The sequence below is a fragment of the Podarcis bocagei genome (assembly GCF_964188305.1).
Source record: "Podarcis bocagei genome assembly, chromosome: 6".
Classification (NCBI taxonomy): Eukaryota; Metazoa; Chordata; class Lepidosauria; order Squamata; family Lacertidae; genus Podarcis; species Podarcis bocagei.
The window spans coordinates 40,820,635-40,826,612 of record NC_138130.1 but is presented as its reverse complement, the minus strand read 5'-3'; the positions used below and the strand labels follow the sequence as shown (position 1 = coordinate 40,826,612).

Sequence of the window (5,978 nt, the reverse complement as noted above, 5' to 3'; positions counted from 1 at the left end):
GACTACATCATAGATACAAATGAAATAAAAGCCCTGGACTTGGCAAGGGGCGTGTGGGAAAATGGGAGGAACTGCTTAGTACGCGTCAGTCCTTTAAAATTTCCTAATGGCAAGGAAGTCTATATGCATTATGTCTCATCGAGGTTAATTTTTTTACTCTCAGCAAAGATGCAGATCATTTTTAGTACGATGCTTGCCTGTACAAAAGAGAATAGGACATTTGTTATACTATGAAAGGGGGTTGTATAATTAGATCATGGGTAGGCAAACTAAGGCCCGGGGGCCGGATCTGGCCCAATCACCTTCTAAATCCAGCCCACGGACGGTCCAGGAATCAGCTCGTTTTTACATGAGTAGAATGCGTGCTTTTATTTAAAATGCATCTCTGGGTTATTTGTGGGGCATAGGAATTCGTTCATGCCCCCCCCAATATAGTCCGGCTCCCCACAAGGTCTAAGGGACAGTGGACCGGCGCCCTGCTGAAAAAGTTTGCTGACCCCTGTATTAGATGATAATCGGGGTCCATTCCAAATGTAAAATTATATGGTTCTATGATTCTATTATTCTTGTGCGATGTTATAATAACTCAGGCCCGACACAACTTGGATCTGTTTGGCTTGGTAGTTTCTGTCTTCATAAAAATGTCACGGGCCACATGTCAGAAGCAAACACAAAGTCATATCACATGACTTTGCCAAACCCAGACCAGCAATCTGCTTCCAGAAGTGACCAACTAAAGCTGCGATCGTATGGTACCAGGGAGGATGGTTTAGATCTGCCTCTCAAAGGCGGAGAGAGGGGAAATTGGGAGGAGAAATTGTGGGTGGCTTTTAAAATGTACGTTCACTTGTCTGTCCCTAATCCACCAATCAGTTTCACTGGGTGACTACATCGTAACCATCCTCTGGCTTCCAAACTTTGTGAATCAGCGTGGATCGTTTTGTTAATTAAAATGGCATCATCTACGCACAAGAGGCAGGTATCTCTGTGTCAGAGAAACCCCAAGATGGCAGTACAAAACATCCTACATGGGGGCAAAAAAATAAGGGAAAGAAACACCCCCCCCCCAAAAAAAAACCCAAACCCCATCCTAATAGGAACTGAGCATTCTCAGTGGCCACAAAATGCTGACCAACTATTGATGAGGGGAAAGAAAAACTAGGAAAGGGAAAAGTAATTCAGCATTTTGGAAAAGGACATGGCTGAAACTCTGATAAAGGATACATCAATGTTTTGTTTCAGGATCTACTTGTTCCCAATGAAAAACAAAACAAAAGAACAAAACGCATTTTTTAAAAGCAACCAAACACCCCAGCAACCACATAATGTTATTAGAAATGTCAGAGCTGGCAGCAGAATAATAGTCAAGGTGCCAGGTGTTCTGTTATTCATTGCTACTCTTACATATTAGACAACAGCTACATTTTTGTGCCAGCCTAATGCATGTAATTTCATTTTTAAACTACTGTATTAACATAAGGCAACCCTTTCAGAACAAGCCATTTTGACCTTAATGTGTGTGTTCCCTTTCAGTGCCATTTCTGCTTGCGTTGCAGCAAGTTCAGTCTTGCACGGCAGAAATTCCACATCTCTTTTTCTACCCTCAAAAGTGAAGCACACGTTTAGTGCTGCACCTGTTACATTATGACAAAAGGCGATGAGGAGAACTAGCTCTTAGTTTGCATTTTAATCTTTAGTGCGTCATTTGTAGACTGCTGGTCAATCTATCCACAAGGCAGAAGTCAAAGTTTGAGAAAGGAGATCATTTGACTGCATGTGGGTGGCTTCTAGTTGTTGCAGTTTGTTAATGTAACGAGGCACATATTTGCATCTGCATTACTTACCCAAAATCAGTACGTATTATATGCCCCTTAATTCTGTTCTCCCGGTTCCTAAGGAAGCTTTCATAGAACTCTTTGTTTAACCAGGAGTGGCTTCCTTCAAAACCACAGATGGATTCCAATCAGCACTCCATCTTCTGAAAGCTACTAGGCAACACGATCAGGTCTGATCAGTTCATGACATTTTAACAGCACCAATTACAAAACAGAGAAGTTATTTAAGTTGTTAAAATGGGACTGAAGAGAGCAAAAAGATGATTCTTGATAAAGCCGTCCTTGCTATAATTTTAGATCATCACATCTCCATTGTCATTACTCGAACACCTTTTGTGCATATAAGGGTGTGGGTGTGTCCACATAGGACAATGCTGAAATGCAGGAACAGAAAATGTAGACAGACCGATTTTCTGTCTACTGTGGAGGTGTAGAATAGATTGAATTTTAGATTATTTCCACCTAAATGGGACGTTCAATGGAATATTTCCATGTGTGCATGAGTAGCAGGAATGGGGGTGGGGGTAGCACTCCTGCGACGTTTCATCTCAGTTTAATTTCTCAGTGTTTGCTTAATTAATCTTTATGTTCCAAACAAATGCACATGCCCCACCCTGGAATTGCAGGTTCAGGGTCTTTGATTTTCTTAACAATCGATGAATTTGGGCAATTGCATCTGTGCATCAATACCCACCCACAATAAAGTTGATGTAGTGTGCTGAAGGGGTTTGGGGTTGTGAGCCAGGGTTGTGAAGTAGCCAAGGCTCTGAGACAAAATTAGGTAAAGTGTCTGGCAGGAGGAAGCACAAATTTACGTTGGCAGTAAAACTTCTTGACAGGGGAAGAGGTGGGTGAGCAACAGCCAGAAACAGCAATAATCTGAGACTTTGACACAGGTCAAAAGAAGTACGAGATTCTTCAAAGGAAATCTGGAAGTGGAGCACTAACAGAGGCAGGTTACAGATTATGCTAGGCACTCTGCCTTCTTTTCTCATAAACAGCATGTTAAAAGTACTAGTCATACCCAAAGATTATGCCCTCCCCCTGCAAAATGCAAACAAAAACTATTAGAGCTAGAATTTGAATGGCAAACAAAGGGCAAGGTGCCTCGTTACTCGTAGAATAAACGATATTCAAATACAAGTGTGAATGTACAGTGTCTCTGCAGAACGAAGAACATGGAGTAGTGGCATTTGGATTGGCTGGCCCTTTGTGGTTTGCAAGAATAGGTGGTTAAAACTTTGTGCATTTCTTATTTGATCTGTTTTCTCCCCTCCCCCTTTTAATTGAGAGCAATCAGTTCTGACCACTATTGACTTGGTATGTGTTCTAATCAATGTTCATTAAATCTGCTTGTTAACAGGAAGGTGTGCTGTGCACTTCAATCATAGTCCTCCAACTATCTCTGAGTCCTAAAGTAGCAGCGAATGGGTCAATAATCCCTGGCTGGTGGAGGTGGGGGGGTGTCAAGAAATGCATATTCAACTGATCACTGTGCTTTGCAGGAGGGCGTCCTGCAGATACCATCTTATCACGGTGTCTGTTCCGAACTGTGTCAGAATCAGGCCTTTGGTCTATCAGACAGGCACCATCTCTATTGTCTTTTTAGCACCTGCTATTCTCTTTCAACAAGCCTTCTAAGTGGACATTTTTATCCCAATTGCTATCTTTATTAGATTTGAAATTCTTTTTATATATGCAATTGTTTTTATATGCAACGTTTTCCATAAATGCAGTTGGTTATATATATAGTATTGTAAAGTCACTTTGAGATCAAGATGAATCCTGGGAAGCAGTTCATACATGAAACTAATAATAGTAGGTCAGAAACAACTATCAGCACAATCATATACAGTGGTGCCTCGCAAGACGAAAAGAATCCGTTCTGTGATTCTCTTCGTCTAGCGGTTTTTTCGTCTTGCGAAGCAAGCCCATTGACGGATTAGCGGATTAGCGCTATTAGCGGCTTATCGGCTTAGAAAAAGCGGGGGGGGGGGAACCCGCAGGAACTCGCAAGACATTTTCGTCTTCCGAAGCAAGCCCATAGGAGATTCGTTTTGCGAAGCACCTCCAAAACGGAAAACTCTTTCGTCTAGCGAGTTTTCCGTCTTGCGAGGCATTCATCTTGCGGGGCACCACTGTACACATTTGCTCAGAAGTAAGCTCAGTTATTCTTATTCCTACATAAGGATATACAGGACTGCAGCCTCAATGGCTGGGTTCTTCACTCTGCTTATTTTCCTCTAAAACCTCGCAGTGCACTCAAAACACTCCCTACTAACGGTCTACATAGATAGGTGACAGAAAGGGTATTTCTTCGTAATTACCATAAATGTCTTAAGTCTAATTTCTATTTACCAGTGAACAATTAAAATGTAACTGCGGAAGCATTATTGAAAATACTTCTAACACACTACTGCATGTTGATTAAGGACTGGGGGGAAACTGCATGCATTCATAAATGAGATTAAATAAGATCCTAAAAAGCACTAGAGATTTTGATTCTTATCTTCCTAAAATTATCTTGTAAAAGACTATAAATATCGGGATATGAGTAATGTGATTAGAAAAACTGTACAAAATGAGGATGTTAAGCTTTATGGAGTATAAATTAACTAATATGTGTCTAATGTTCAAGACACCCTTGAGGATCAGATAAATAATTTAAAAAGAAATCTTGATTTTAATGTTCAAATTACTACAGTGGAGCTAATTCCTGTAACCCTGATGGGAATCAAACTGAGAATGACTTCCCCTCCCTTCCCAAATCGCTCTGGTAGTAGAAATTTGATTCTCCATCCAATCCAGTTCCCAGAGCTGGCCCAAGACAGGTTGGCACCTGAGGCAAACCACAAAATCTACATCAGGAACAAGGGGAGAATAAAGATCTACATTGGGAACAACAGGGGAATAAAGATCTACATTGAGAACAAGGAAGCCAGCAATGCCTCCTACTCGTCAATAGACTGTTGTAGAGGTGGCATTAGGGGTGCTGCTGGGGAGACAGATCCTGCACCACTGTGGCAGTGGCAGTGACAGCAGGCAATGCATTCCTTGGAGGCTGGATCTGCTTTCCCTGTGGATTCTGCCTCCTGAGGCGGTTGCCTCACCTTGCCCTATGTGTGGGCTGGCCCTGCCAGTACTCTTTCCCAAATGCTTGCATTTTTTACAGTTTAGATCAGTAGCGACCAAATGTTCCCTGCCATGGACCACTTGAAAATTGCTGAGGGATTTGTTTAAACAACTTAATTATTTTTTCTGCCTGAATAAAGCCTGTGGACCACTGGTGGTCTGCAGACCACACTTTGGGAACCCCTGATTGGATTTATATCCTACCACATCTCCAGAGCTCATGGCAGCGGACAATATAGGTATATTTTAACACACAACACAAAGAAAAACAGTTCTGCAACACAATGCATTCCCCCCCCCGAGGTTGTGCATAAGATGGCACCCCTCCTCTGTCCACACCATGTGCAGAAGCCAAGTGGACTAGCACTTGAATCTTACTTCAGCCGTGTTGATGGGATGGTGTTCCATCTTCCACTGCATCTGAGGGCAACAGGATTGTGTACAATAGCCAGGACAGACAGTAAAACATATGCAGCTGGGGGATAGCCAAAGGGCTGCCCTTGCTGCTCCCACCATCAGTGTCTGCTGCCCGAAGTGGTCGCTTCCCTTTACCTAATATTAGAGACAACCCTGATTTTATCATTTCCTTTGGACAGTTTGAACCCCCTTTTTGGCAGCTATTTTAGAGATGCAGTTCCTCCCATGTCAGGCTTCTTCTTTTTCTCTCATTTCCTAAACATGGAAAACCCTGTGGCATGCAGTTCCAACAGCACAGTTCACAATCTTCCTGACAAAAGGATTGGATGCAATTTGGCTTAAAATCAGCACATTTTGGCTTGCCTGTGCTGTGGGTATGGCTGGGTATCATATTGCTTATATCTGAAGAAGTGTGCATGCACACGAAAGCTCATACCAAGAACTAACTTAGTTGGTCTTTAAGGTGCTACTGGAAGGAATATTGCTTATATGTTCTTCAGTACCATTAATCTTAAAATGCCATAAATAGATAATCATGGCATCACATCTGCTTCAATTAAGCTCATTTCCAGAAAACTATATTCCTCTCAAAAT

The 5,978-nt window shown here is 42.1% G+C and overlaps 1 long non-coding RNA gene across 2 annotated transcripts; it reads right to left on the bottom strand.

The window, feature by feature from the left end:
* Positions 1 to 1,423: 1,423 nt before the first annotated feature.
* Positions 1,424 to 5,755, bottom strand: LOC308589195. Of its 2 annotated transcripts, none has more exons than XR_014009148.1 (2): positions 5,307 to 5,755; positions 1,424 to 2,764 (listed from the first exon to the last, which is right to left on the bottom strand). It is a non-coding gene; the product is annotated as an uncharacterized lncRNA (long non-coding RNA). The 2 variants fall into 2 exon arrangements; XR_014009149.1 differs by having other exon boundaries at positions 5,346 to 5,755.
* Between the last annotated feature and the right edge of the window lie 223 nt (positions 5,756 to 5,978).